The sequence below is a fragment of the Rana temporaria genome, chromosome 1, assembly GCF_905171775.1.
Source record: "Rana temporaria chromosome 1, aRanTem1.1, whole genome shotgun sequence".
Lineage (NCBI taxonomy): Eukaryota > Metazoa > Chordata > Amphibia > Anura > Ranidae > Rana > Rana temporaria.
In genome coordinates this window covers 93,759,750-93,774,659 of record NC_053489.1, presented here as the reverse complement: position 1 = coordinate 93,774,659, position 14,910 = coordinate 93,759,750, and the positions used below count along the sequence as shown (strand labels likewise).

The window sequence follows — 14,910 nt, the reverse complement described above, 5'->3', positions numbered from 1 at the left end:
TGTCTCTCTTGACAGATAACACTGGTACTGAGCTTTGGGGTCTATGAACTCAGGCATTCATGGCAGAATTGCTGTTCTTCCTATACAAGTCCACGGGAATTCAAAAGCAATGACTCCCTTACTGTGTATTCTTTAGGATATATGGTCTTCACTAAAGTTTGTCTTTTCTTTTCCATTATTTCAATGCATCTTGCACTAGAGAACACATGTAGGCTGCCCTTGTTGAACCCAAATAAACATGAAATATGTAAGCTATTAATTAAAATATATTGTCCATGTTGTCTCTCCACCATCAGGGGGATGTTCCATCTGCCCAACATATGGATATTTAAAAAGAGATCAAAAGGGTAAATAGGACAGGAAGCAAATGCAATAATCTGAATGCTATTTTTTTTATTATTAAAAAGATATATATATTTTTTTTTTAAAAGATATATATATATATTTTTTTTAAAAGCCTATGGCGTGTGAACACACCCAAAAACTCCACCCGGTGCAAAAAAAAAGGGCACACACATAAAGAGTGTTCACAAAAACGTGCAGACGGGTGCAACGTCAAGTGGTCCTCCTGTGAAGAGGGACCCAAACCCTGTTCCCCCGGGGGGGGTTAGGCTCCAGACGGGGACTGAGGTACTGTGGTCCGAGCAACCGAAGCCGACACGGACCCAACTTCCTCGGAGGGACTGCCGAAACAGAACCCTCCCAGTACTAGGTGGGGCTCCCCCGAAGGGAGACCCCATGAGAGCAGGCGAACTAAGCCAGAAGGCCATGTCCACCCACTCCCAAGACGTTCAGGGCTGGCCCGAGGACTCGCACCCTACTAAATCACACAGTGTCACAAAACGTGCACAACAAAAAAAGACAAAAAAGTGACAAACACAGGCTTAAATAAAATAAAGTGGGGGAAGGGATAGTGGAGAGGAGAGTGAAAGAAGTGACCATTGTGGTGAAACAATGACCAGGCCCTCCGGCCAGGAATAAAAAATTCCTCCTAGCCAAAAGGCCCGGCCCAGGAGGCAGGTGCTAAAAAAAGCGTGTATCTGGTGCAGTGACCGTGGTATCTTAAATCAATGTGTCCCTCACACACAGTGATCTTCAGATACCCCTGGACTGCCACTCAGGGGCACATGCACCATAGGCTTTTCGTTCCATATCCGACCCCCCGACCGGCCAGTGCAGCCCTCCACCCCTGCCAGCTAGAGAGCCCTTCAAGGTTTTCTTGGGGAGAACTGCCGCTCAGGTAACAGCCTCCACCAATACTAGCCCCTCCAGACCCTCCGTCAACCCAGCGGATTTGCATGGCTCTACCCGTCCTACCACAGGGCATTACCAGCTCCTCCAACCGGATCGCTGACAGAGATAGCACTTACACCAGCCAGCCAGAAGGCCAGACTAGAACTCGGCAAAAAGACCAAGACCAAGCGCAGCACCCATCCTCACCAGGAGCACCCTTCCAGGTGGCTCAGACTCAACCATGGGCCGGCCCCCAGTATTCTGTCGGGCAGCACAGCGTAGTCCCTGCTGAAACCATCCTTCCAGGTGCAATGACATCATTGGATTGCATCCACCCTCCCAATGGAGGTGCTTCAGCGCTCAGCTGACAACTGATAAGGACAGATACCACACCTAGTCCTAGCCAAAAGGCCGAGAAGCAGCAGGGAAGACAACCACGATCAGCACGGCCTAGAGTGTGCAATAGCCGTGCCTCGCCCTGGGAGAACCACCTTCCTGATCATGGTGTCTCCCCTGCCAGGTAAGTATTTTTTTTAAAAGATATATATATTTTTTTATTTTGAAAAGCCTATGGCGTGTGAACACACCCAAAAAAACTCCACCCGGTGCAGAAAAAATGTGCACACACATAAAGAGTGTTCACAAAAACGTGCAGACGGGTGCAACATCAAGTGGTCCTCCTGTGAAGAGGGACCCAAACCCTGATCCCCCGGGGGTTAGGCTCCAGACGGGGACTGAGGTACTGTGGTCCGAGCAACCGAAGCCGACACGAACCCAACTTTCTCGGAGGGACTGCCGAAACAGAACCCTCCCAGTACTAGGTGGGGCTCCCCCGAAGGGAGACCCCATGAGAGCAGGCGAACTAAGCCAGAAGGCCATGTCCACCCACTCCCAAGACGTTCAGGGCTGGCCCGAGGACCCGCACCCTACTAATCACACAGTGTCACAAAACGTGCACAACAAAAAAAGACAAAAAAGTGACAAACACAGGCTTAAATAAAATAAAGTGGGGGAAGGGATAGTGGAGAGGAGAGTGAAAGAAGTGGCCATTGTGGTGAAACAATGACCAGGCCCTCCGGCCAGGAATAAAAAATTCCTCCGGTCCTAGCCAAAAGGCCCGGCCCAGGAGGCAGGTGCTAAAAAAAGCATGTATCTGGTGCAGTGACCGTGGTATCTTAAATCAATGTGTCCCTCACACACAGTGATCTTCAGATACCCCTGGACTGCCACTCAGGGGCACATGCACCATAGGCTTTTCGTTCCATATCCGACCCCCCGACCGGCCAGTGCAGCCCTCCACCCCTGCCAGCTAGAGAGCCCTTCAAGGTTTTCTTGGGGAGAACTGCCGCTCAGGTAACAGCCTTCTGTCGGGCAGCACAGCGTAGTCCCTGCTGAAACCATCCTTCCAGGTGCAATGACGTCATTGGATTGCATCCACCCTCCCCATGTAGGAGGTGCTTCAGCGCTCCGCTGACAACTGATAAGGACAGATACCACATCCAGTCCCAGCCAAAAGGCCGAGAAGCGGCAGGGAAGACAACCACGATCAGCACGGCCTAGAGTGTGCAATAGCCGTGCCTCGCCCTGGGAGAACCACCTTCATGATCATGGTGTCTCCCCTGCCAGGTAAGTATTTTTTTAAAAAGATATTTTTTTTTGAAAAGCCTGTGGCGTGTAAAACACAACCCAAAAACTCCACCCGGTGCAGGAAAAATGTGCACACACATAAAGAGGTGCAACAAAAAACTGACGGTGCATCGTCAAGTGGTCCTCCGAAGAGGACCCAGCTCTGATCCCCCGGGGCGTTAGGCTCCTGGCAGGGAAAAGAGTAAACTGTGGTCCATACAGCCGAAGCCATATGGACCCATCTTGGTCCAAGCAGCCAAAGCCACAAGGACCCAACATCCTCAGAGGGACTGCCGAAACAGAACCCTCCTCGGTGAGGCTCCCCCGAAGGGAGACCCCATGAGAGCCGGCGAACTTAGCCAGAAGGCCGGGTCCACCAACTCCCAAGACTTTCTGAGCGGGTCCGAGGACCAGCACCCTACTCATCACACATAAAGTGCAGTGCACCAAACAAAAAAGTGACAAAAACAGACAAACACGGGGAAAATAAAAAATTAAAGTGGGGAGAAGGAAGATGGGAGAGTGAGGAAAGTGACCAATGTGCTATACATTGGCCGGCCCTCCGGCTAGGAAACAAAAATTCCACTGGTCCTAGCCAAAAGGCCGGGCCCTAGCGGCAGGTGTCAAAAAGGTGTGTGTGGAGATCAGTGACCTGAAGGTGCCACACGATGAGTGCCCCTCAAACACTCGTGCAATGTATGGCACCCCTGGACTGCCACTCCAGGGGCACAATCTCCATGGGCTTTTTAACGGTCCCTAGCCCCCGGTCCGGACCGGCAGCACCCTTCCCAGCCAGGAAGGTGGGAGAAGAGGTTGGGGAGAGCCCACCTAAGCAGGCTCTACCCACAACCCCTATCTCTCCCACCTAATCACATTCTGGAAGTACTACCCACTCCTTCCCGGTTAAAGGAGAAGCAAGGGTTCCCTCCAGAACAACTGACTGGGGCAGATACCACCAAATCCAGGCCAACGGCCAGGGACCCGGCATCTTGGCTTCAACCTCATGCCTCACTGTCCCGATCAGAAGGCTTCCACCTCCACGCCAACAGGCTTAGCGTCCGCCGACTGCCATCCCTTTCCCCCTGCCACAGGGTACCGGGGACAGTCAGCTTAGCACCACCTATTGGCAACTGATAAGAACAGATACTACACTTGATCTTAGCCAAAAGGCCGAGAAGCGGCAGGGAAGACAACCACGATCAGCACGGCCTAGAGTGTGCAATAGCCGTTTCTCGCCCTGGGAGAACCACCGTCATGGTGTCTCCCCTGCCAGGTAAGTATTTTTTTAAAAAGATGTACTGAAGGATACCTACAGTATATACAAATGTGCTTTATAAACTCAGCACCCATCATAAATCATTATGGTTCTGGACCAATCCTCTAACAACTTATGAAGAGGTAAATAATTTAGGGTTGTTGGCATAGGTGTGTCATAGCCAGTTAAGGAAAGAAAGTTACCGCTCCAGGTGTATAGTGTTAGGACGGGGATATGCAATTAGCGGACCTCCAGCTGTTGCAGAACTACAAATCCCATGAGGCATAGCAAGGCTCTGACAGCCACAAGCATGACACCCAGAGGCAGAGGCATGATGGGACTTGTAGTTTTGCAACATCTGGAGGTCCGCTAATTGCATATCCCTGCGTTAGGATGATCAGTATGGTCTCAGAAGATCAAGGGTGCTGGCAATGCACAAAGCAACAAATGGAAAAAGAAAATATTGACAGCCACACTCGAAAAAACCTTGATGGTTGTCTTTATTTAAAAAAGGAAAAATTCACTATAAGTCACAGCTCACAACACGGGAGTAAAACGTCTGACGCATTTCGCACTATAAATTAGTGCTTAATCATAGCTGATTCAAAGCTATGATTAAGCACTAATTTATAGTGCGAAACGCGTCAGTAGTTTTACTCCCATGTTGTGTGCTGTGACTTGTAGTGCATTTTTCCTTTTTTAAATAAAGACAACCATCAAGGTTTTTTGGAGCGCGGCTGTCCATATTTTCCTTTTCCATTCATCATAGCCAGTTGTCAGGGTTAACCCTAAGTAAACCAATTTTGTTGGTTCCACCAAAAAGTGCAGTTGGAATTTAATAGGAGTTGGCTGGGTCGAAGGATATCAATAATTACGACTTTTATTTATTTGCGTTATTGCTTCTGATTTATTTGCAGCGTTTGTAACAAGTTTGCCAATTAGAAATTGTCTTGCAAGTGTAAGTAAGGCATCATCTGTCAAAAGGCCAATTTTTTGAATCGCTATTTTGCAAGAGTAACCAAGAATATCAGGTTTCCGTCCGATTGCTGGAGGTACTGGTTCAATTGCTAGTGCAAAGATAATTGGGAGAGGGGGTCCTGTCTTGTACCCTGAAATGTTGAGAAAGGATCTGAAAGTTGTCACAGGAATGGAACTTTTGGTGTTGGTAGGCTATATATGGTTTTCAAAGGGGGAAAGAGCCTGGAAAGAACCTTCAATTTTTTTAAGCCGGGGAAGATCAACTGTAAATATTCTTACCAGCCATCAAAGGCTTTAGCTACAGCTAAGCCGAACAGCAAGAGATCTGTTTGTGTGTCATGTGTTATTTATTATGCACTGGGCGTTATCTGTCATTGGTCAGCCACGTATGAATCTACATGGATCTGGTGAGAATATTAGGAATCCACCCCTGCAAGGCGAGTTTAACCACTTTGGCTGCCAAATGACCGGGCCACTTTTTGCGATTCGGCACTGCATTGCTTTAACTGATAATTGCGCAGTCGTGCGACGTGGCTCCCAAAAAAAATTGACGTCCTTTATTTTTTTCCACAAATAGAGATTTCTTTTGTTGGTATTTGATCACCTCTGCGGTTTTTAATTTTTTGCGCTATAAACAAAAATAGAGCGACAATTTTGAAAAAAAAAAAAAGCAATATTTTTTACTTTTTGCTATAATAAATATCCCCCAAAAATATATACAAAAAAAAATGTTTCCCTCAGTTTAGGCCGATATGTATTTTACATATTTTTGGTAAAAAAAAAAGAAGAAAATATTGCAATAAGCGTTTGATTGTTTTGTGCAAAAGTTATAGTGTCTACAAAATTAGGGATAGTTTTATGGCATTTTTATTAATATTTTTTTTACTAGTAATGGCAGCAATCTGTGATTTTTATCGTGACTGTGATATTGCGGTGGACACATCTGACACTTTTGATGCTATTTTGGGACCATTGTCATTTATACAGCGATCAGTGCTATAAAAATGCACTGATTACTGTGTAAATGATACTGGCAGGGTAAGTAAATGCACTGAAGGGGTAACCACTAGGGGGCTAGGAAGGGGTTAAGTGTGTCCTAGGGTGCGATTCTAACTGTGTGGGGGCTGGACTACATGTTGACAGGGAGCAGAAGATCAGTGTTCTGTCACAAGGCAGAACAGGGAGATGCCTTGTTTACACAGGCATCTTCCTGTTCTGCAGCTCAGTGACGTGATCGCGGGACACCGGCGGACATCGAGCAGGGCCACACAGCGGCAAATTTAAAAGGAGGGATATAGATAGATAGATAGATAGATAGATAGAGATAGATAGATAGATAGATAGATATGCCCATTCTGCCGACGTAAATGTTTGTGCGGCAGTCGGCAAGTGGTTAAATATTTTATAATCCTTGCTGGTGACAGGTCAAATCGGAGCCTATTGTCGACAACCGGAGCATCCCAAACGGTGTGACGCCAACTTTGCGGCGCCAATTTCCAAAAGTAGTTGCACAATTTTTGTTGACTTTGGGGGCGATTTCAATAGACATCTTTGTATGAACCCGCACAGATGTCTTTCAAGTCGCCCTTGAAGTCAGACTGAAATGCCTCTCTGAACTTGCACGATTTCAAAGCGATGTTCAGTGTGAACGAGGGATAGTACCGAATTGCTCGGATGGATTGGATGGAAGCATGGGGATCTTTCACGGTTTGGGGACAACTATGAGCTTGTAAGAATTCCTCTGAACAAGCACCTTTAGTAACAATTTAATTGTAGAGGCCTTTTAGGTATGTGGTTGGAAAGGAGACAATTTTTTTTTATAGTACAATGCCATTCAGGCTGGGGTTGGGCTTAGTTTAAAGGGTAAAAAAAAAACAGCAAATTAAAATATATTAATATAGCATATACAATTGCTACACAAGCCATATTGTATTTTAATGTTAATAAAAAATTACCTTTACATTTTAAACTGCAGCATTATAAATTATCTGTAAAATTCAATGCAGTATGTAATTTCACGCTTAGGCATACTCTGCAACTAAAATTTCAAATTTGGTGAGCTACTCCCCAAGTCTGCCTTTTCAACCAGGGTGCCTTGGCAAAATGCCTAAAAATTGCCCCAAAATTGTATACAAGCCAGCGGATGGATGAATCTTGCTTTCATTGTGCACCATTACATCCTTCTAGCCACCAGCGTCCTTACAACCAATGACCCCCCCTGCTGTTCTCGGTCAATCTAGAGGTTGCCACCCAAGACAGTTCGGGTTTGGAATCATGCATCTGGGTTTCAGACTGCCTGAAACCCGGACAACATTATTCAGACTGGACCTTGGCTTCCCAGGCAAGGTTGCTGGCTGAAGTTGTTCTAAGCCGAGAGTGTCTGTAATGCCCTGTACACACGATCGGTTCGTCTGATGAAAACGGACCGATGGACCGTTTTTCATCGACAAACCGATCGTGTGTGGGCCCCAACGTGAAAAAATAGAACCAGTTTTAATTTTTCTTATGGTTAAAAAACCGATAGAAAAAAACGATCATCTGTGGTGAAATCCATCGGTCCAAAAATCCAGACATGTTCAGAATGAAGTCGACGCATGCTCGGAAGCATTGAACTTAATTTTTCTCAAGCATGTCATAGTGTTTTACGTCCACCGCGGTTGGACACGATCGTATTTTTAAAACCGACAAACCGATCAGGTGTACAGGGCATTACACTCTGTCATGCTGCCCAAAGCCAGCACTAACAATACCCCCCCGCGCACACGGGAGAGGAGAGAGGGCTCCATATGCACCTCTTTCTCCCGCCCTACCCTGGCTCGCAATTTTCTGCTCCATTTTTATCCCGAAGGGGTTCTATTGGGTTGAGGTCAGAACTCTGTGCAGTCAAGTTTCTCCACCCCAAAACTCACTCATCCATGACTTTATGGACCTTGCTCTGTGCATTGGTGCGCAGTCTTGTTAAAACAGGAAGGGGACAATCCCCAAACTGTTCCCACAAAGTTGGGAGCATGAAATTGACCAAAATGTCTTGGTATGCAACACCTTATAAGTTCCCTTCACTGGAACTAAGGGCCAAGCCCAACCCCTGAAAAACCACTCCACTTCATAATCCCCCCCTCCACCAAATGATTTGGACCAGTGCACAAAGCAAGGTCCATAAAGACATGGACGAGCGAGTTTGGGGGAGGAACTTGACTGGTATACACAGAGCCCTGACCACAACCCAATAGAACACCTTTGGGATGAATTAGAGCGGAGACTGCAAGCCAGGCCTTTGCATCCACATTGGTGCCTGACCTCACAAATAAGCTTCTGGAAGAATGACCAAACATTCCCATAGACACATCCTAAACCTTGTGGACAGGTGTCCCAATACTTTTGACAATAGTGTATTTTTTATGTTTTACAGAGCTATACCGGCAAAAGGGGCCAGCCTGAAGCGATTCCAGCAGGACTACAGTTCAATACACTCAAACATGTACATTCATGTTGGATTCAAATAAATTCTTATTACATTTATGAGATTCTTGATAATGAAGCAATATTATTTAGAGTTGGTAGAATAATTTTTTGATGACTAGTAGCATATGATAGGTGGTGGAAATTTTTGTCCAGGCCGCATACAGAAGTGATGCCTTTAATGTCTTCATGATGGCCCTTTTATGTGTATTTTACCTACCTAGTTTTCATCATGGAGATCTCTACAGTGAAGCCACGTGAATGTGCGTCAATCATGCCCAAAACCAGCTGCAAAATTGTATCTGAAACAGATCCAGATCACCAATCTGTGCATAACCTTAACATCTGTGGGCAGGGCAGGACTTAGGGTGGTGGGGGCCCCTGGGCTTGAGTGTTGAAGGAGGGCCCCCTGGAGCCGAGAATTGGGGGGGGATCGAAGTTGTTGAGCGGGGGGGGGGGGGGCATTGAAGTTGTTGAGCGGGGGGGCGCATTAAAGTTGTTGAGCGGGGGGGGGGGGGGGGGGGGGGTTTGCAGTTGTTGAGGGGGGGGGGGGGGAGTGCCCTCTCATCTGTGTCAAAGCTAGCCGGACCACAGGCTTGTCATTGGCCCCGCAGTGCGGGAAATTAAACCCTTTCGTGGGACTGCGGAAGAAGCTATCTGTGCGGGAAAGTCCCACAGAATCCGTGCGTGTTGGGAGGTATGCGCAGGGCCGCAGGGCCGCCATCAGGAATTTTGGGGCCCCTTGCACAGCTTAAGGCATGGGCCCCACTGGAGCAGAGAACCTATCTACCCCCTATATAATATAGGGGGGGTAGCCATCCGGGGCCCTGGGACCTCTGGGCCTTTTAATAAAAATAAAAAATAAACCTCTGGGCCCTTTAATAATAAAAAAATACATTTATAAAAAATACATAAAAAAAAAGGGGAGGTTGCCATCCGGGGCCCTGGGGACCTCTGGGCCTTTTAATAAAAAAAATAAAAAAAATAAACAAAAAAATAAACATTTATAAAAAAAAATAAAAAAAGGGGGGGTTGCCACATGGGGCCCTCTGAGCCCTTTAATAAAAAAAATTATATATATATATTATATATATATTATATATATATATATATATATATATATATATAAAAATTTAATTTTTTTTATAAAAAATAAAAAAGGTGGGTTGCCATCCGAGGGGCCCTGGAGACCCTGGCCCTTTAATAATAATAATAAAATATATATTTTTGTAAAAATATATATTTTTGTATTTTGTAAAAAAATAAAACAGTTTTTTTACAAAAAAAATTATTAAAAAAAGGGGGGGTTGCCGTCCGGGGCCCTGGGGACCTCCGGACCCTAAAAAAAAAAAAAAATAAATAAATAAAAAAACTTTTTTTTTTTTAAAGGGGGCCCCCTATTGGGTGGGGGCCCCTGGGCTTGAGCCCAGTCAAGCCCAATGGTAGTCCGGCCCTGTCTGTGGGTATACAATTGGGGATATGGGATTGTACGATTTTTATTATTTATTTTTTATGGCTGAACTAGATGGACTTGTGTCTTTTTTTCAACCTAACTATGTAACACCTACCGTATTTTCCGGCGTATAAGACGACTTTCTGGATGCAAAAACATGCATCCAAAGTCGGGGGTCGTCTTATACGCCGGGTACGGTCTTTGTGCTCACTTTTTTTGCCGGCGGTGACAGTCTCTATACGGCGAGCGCCAATGATTTAAAAGACGCTCCTTCTCCTCAGAGTGTTCTGTGATAGGAGGAACACAGAAAGATTTGTGTTCCTCCTATCACAGATGCCTTCTCATCCTCGGACGAGATGAGAAGACGTCCGTGATAGGCGGAACAGAGGCGCTGCGGGGGAAAATTTGTGTTCCGCCTATCACAGAACACTCTGAAGAGAAGGCGCGGCTTTCAAATCATTGACGCTAGCGCTCGCAGTACGGAGACTGTCACCGCCGGCAAAAAAAGTGAGTGTTTGTGGTGATTGCACTGGGGGGCAGCAAGTTCAGGCACAGTGGGGGCAAGTGATGGCACAGAGAGGGGCAAGTGATGGCACAGAGAGGGGCAAGTGATGGTACAGTGAGGGGCAAGTGATGGCACAGTGAGGGGCAAGTGATGGCACAGTGGGGGCAAGTGATGGTACAGTGAGGGGCAAGTGATGGCACAGTGAGGGGCAAGTGATGGCACAGTGAGGGGCAAGTGATGGCACAGTGAGGGGCAAGTGATGGCACAGTGGGGGCAAGTGATGGCACAGTGAGGGGCATGCAATGTAATGGCACAGTGAGGAATGTAATGTAATGGCACAGTGCAGTGACATTTGAAAAAGCCTGTTTCTGTCAGGCGGTTGTTCTGGCCTACCCCTCAGCTTCCAGAAAGACTAGTAAGAAGGGGGTAGGTCGTTATACAGTGAGTATATCCCAAAACCTAAATTTTTTCCAGTCGTCTTATAACGCCGGAAAATAAAGTACATGAAAATATTCACTCAAAAAAGTTTTTTTCAAAACAAATCTTTATTACGTAGAACAGTTTTTTTTTTTAAAAAGGCTATAAAAAAAAAAAAACTTTTATAAAAGAAAACATTGTTCATATTACAGGGTTCAAAGAATAGGAATAATTGATGAACAATTTAATGACCATCCATCTGTCCTGCCAGTTCTATAGAACATTTTACATGTTATACATAAATAATCCATATTTTGCTTTCATACATTTTCTTTCCTCACACTGGCCCCCAAAATCCCATGTCGGCAGCATCATTCCTATAGAGATTTACAATTTCCTGAGATCCATTATATCAGTCTGGAACAAAGCCATCATTCTTGATTCCACAAGGGCCGGACACTGGCCAACCAGTGACAATCATTATACAGAACTCAATCATTGCTACAAGTCAATGTCATCAATTACTAAATAAATAACTGAATTTGTATATATTGTCGTAATATATATATAAAAAAAAAAAAAAATTACAAAATTGTTTCAAATACACATAAATGTAACATTTGGACAGTAAAAACCTTTAAGACTGTTTACATGAACTGAAAAAAAGGGGGGGGGTTCCAGTTTAAATAAAAGGCAAATTCCCTGCTTCAAAGCTCTTCCTGAAATAATGGCTAGTCGTCCCCTTCATATAGAAAGCACCCAGTATTAAGGGGGCATAACAGTGGCCTACAAGTGCCACGAAGTTTGAACACAGACCGCAATGCCAGATTTCACCAGCAGGTGTACTGCAAATGAAAACTCTAGGTATGACTTCAAGTTGAAGGGGACTGATGAAAATGGCAGCTTCTTTCTATAAGTACATGAAAAGGCCATGAGCAGGGCTACACTTTCTAGTGGAAATCCTTTTACTTAGGAATATTTACAAAGCTACATGCAATAGAGCCAAAGCCCAACAACACCATTGTCCACCTAGATAGAGAAATATTAAAGAATGGTAGGTTGAAAGTTGTTGCATGACAAACATGAGAAAATGTCACATATGCAAACCACCACAATCTGCTCCAGTCCCACATCAAATACACATGTCCAGCTCTTTCTGCCTATGCAGTGTCAAGCTTGTTTGCTTTAAAAACGGGTGATTAAGAATATATATATTTTTTTTATTGTTTTTGGATGGCACATATTTGTACTTGCAAATTATTGCACAGCAACATGTTCAATATTTTCAGAATTTTATTTTCAAATGCTCCCCCTAGTGGCTATAGCTATATCAGCTAGTGTTGTCAGCATCCTTGCTGGAGGACAGCTTAAATTAAATTAAAAGGGAACCTAAAAGGTCTGTAATTTCCAGTGAATTATTAGGAGTTAGTGCAAACACGTCAGATAAAAGGTGTGGAAAAGTCCTTATGCAAGTATGTGGCGAACAAAAAAAAAAACCCACCATGAACAAAAAGCTGACAACATGCAGTTTATGGACAGAGAGATTAAAAGGTAAGCGGTGGCTGCAATCGTTTTCCAATTTATATATTTTTCACTGCCATTTACACATTTCCTGTCCTAGGCTGACTTTGCTTACTCCAGGGTTTGACAAATTTGCTTGGAATCTAGGAGCCAGCTAAAAAAAGTTAGGAGCCAGAAAACGCACCCCGTCCCGACGAGCTTGCGAGCAAAAGATGTAAACGGTGTTCAAACCACACATGTGAGGTATCGCTGCGATTGGTAGAGCAAGAGCAATAATTCTAGACCTCCTCTGTAACTCAAAACATGCAACCTGTAGATTTTTTAATTGTCGCCTATGAAGATTTTAAAGGGTAAAAGTTTGTCGGCATTCCACGAGTGGACGCAATTTTGAAGCGCGACATGTTGGGTATGAATTTACTTGGCGTAACATTATCTTTCATAATATAAAAAAAATGGGGATAACCTTTACTGTTGTCTATTTTTTAATTAAAAAAAGTGTAATTGCAAGACCGCTGCGCAAATACGGCGTGACAAAAAGTATTGCAATGATCGCCATTTTATTCTCTAGGGTGTTAGGATACAAATTATATATAATGTTTTGGGGGTTCTAATTAGAGGGAAGAAGATGGCAGTGAAAATAGTGAAAAATTACATTAGAATTGCTGTTTAACTTGTAATGCCTTAACTTGTAATACCAACGGCCACCACCAGGATGGCGCCAGCTCACACAAGGAAGAGCAGGGGACCTGCCAAGCCAAGTCGCAGGAGGCCATTTTCTAGTCGCCATGGCGACTGGGATTTGTCGAGCCCTGGCTTACTCTACTCTTACTGTACTTTATGAAAGCATTGTTGTCACCCTAGGCTGATCTCCTTATCTGGACTACAAACACATTCTCTTCGGTTTATCTACATTGCATAGGGGGGTAGGGGGATTTGTAGTTTACAGAAGATAGCTTAGAAGGAAGATTTGAGATTTCAGTTTAATTCACAGGACATTGCAAGTTCACTTAACCCAAAAAATGAAAAAGAATGCAGCCACCAGAGCTAAAAACTGGTTACCTGAAATAGATTACTGTATATACTTGAGTATGACCGAGGCCCTAATTATACCACAAAAAAAATGGGAAAACGTACTGACTTGAGTATAAGCCTAGGGTGAGAATGCAGCAGCGTTCAATGCAAAGCGGAAAAGAGGGTCAACGTTAGGTGCCCATTGCAGCCTCACTGTGCCCATTGTAGCCTTACTGTGCCCATTCTCACTGTGCCCATTGCAGCCTCAGTGTACCTGTATTCTTGACAGGCTGCGGGCATCCATTTTTCAAAAGTCGCGGCTTCCTCCTGGTCCCGTTCCATGATAGGCATTTGACACTGTGTTGCGCTACCGCCTATCACGGAGGTCCTCTCATCCTCAGACTCAGTTTCCCAGCAGACACTGTGTGCAGTGTTCCGCCAATCACGGACCTTCTTTCATCCTAGGACAAGAGGACGTCCGTGATAGGCGGAACACTGAACACAGTGTCTGCTGGGAAAGTCAGAGGATGAGAGGACCTCCGTGATAGGCGGAACACTGAACACAGTGTCTGCTGGGAAAGTCCGAGGATGAGAGGACCTCCGTGATAGGCGGAACACTGAACACAGTGTCTGCTGGGAAAGTCCGAGGATGAGAGGACCTCCGTGATAGGCGGAAACGGAACACAGTGTCAAACGCTTATCAGGGAACGGGACCCGGAGGAAGCTGCGACTTTTGAAAAAAATGGACGCCTGCAGTCCTTCAGGTACACTGACTCGAGTATAAGCCGAGGGAGGATATTTTCAGCCCTAAAAAAAAGGACTGAAAAACTGGGCTTATACTTGAGTATATACGGTACATCTGTTTTTTTGGGATTAGATATCCTTCAAACATCTAGGCTCTCTGAAAATGAATTTCTATTTATGCCGTTGTGGTCAGCACGTTTCTACTTCCTGAGCTACAAGTGAATAATTATTGAAATCCTAATGGCAGTTTCTGGCATTTTATTTTGAATTCGGTTTTTCAGGTCTTTGGATAGCGGGGATTGAGAAATGAATGCAGATGCTAAGAGAAAGCCAGTCTGATTAAAGAACTTTTAAAGGAGGTGAATGTCCATTGATACAAATTGGAGCCGGTTCTAACATTAGCAGGCCATACACGATGCGATTTTCTTTCCTGCAACCACAGGTTGCAAGAAAGAAAATCACTCATTTTCCCCATCAACACAGTCAGTGTTGATGGGGGAATCCCTCCTGCGGCGCCATTGTGTTCTCCCGGTGATTACTGCCATCGGCTATAATAGCTGCCAGCAATAATCCCGTGTAAAATCCGACATGCTGGTTGTATCAAAGTTGAACAACAACCGACTTGTTTTATATGGACATACACCAGGTTTTCAAGTGTGAAAGCCTCCAATTTCCATCCAAGAAAATGTACACAATACAGCAACAGAA

The 14,910-nt window shown here is 44.9% G+C and overlaps 1 non-coding gene and 2 pseudogenes across 1 annotated transcript; all 3 read right to left on the bottom strand.

The window, feature by feature from the left end:
• Nucleotides 1-1,608: 1,608 nt before the first annotated feature.
• Nucleotides 1,609-1,761, bottom strand: LOC120925689 (annotated as a pseudogene).
• A 946-nt stretch (nt 1,762-2,707) lies between these two features.
• LOC120925661 lies at nt 2,708-2,867 on the bottom strand. The gene has a single exon (XR_005746878.1). It is a non-coding gene; the product is annotated as a U1 spliceosomal RNA (small nuclear RNA).
• A 1,043-nt stretch (nt 2,868-3,910) lies between these two features.
• On the bottom strand, nt 3,911-4,041 carry LOC120925194 (annotated as a pseudogene).
• Between the last annotated feature and the right edge of the window lie 10,869 nt (nt 4,042-14,910).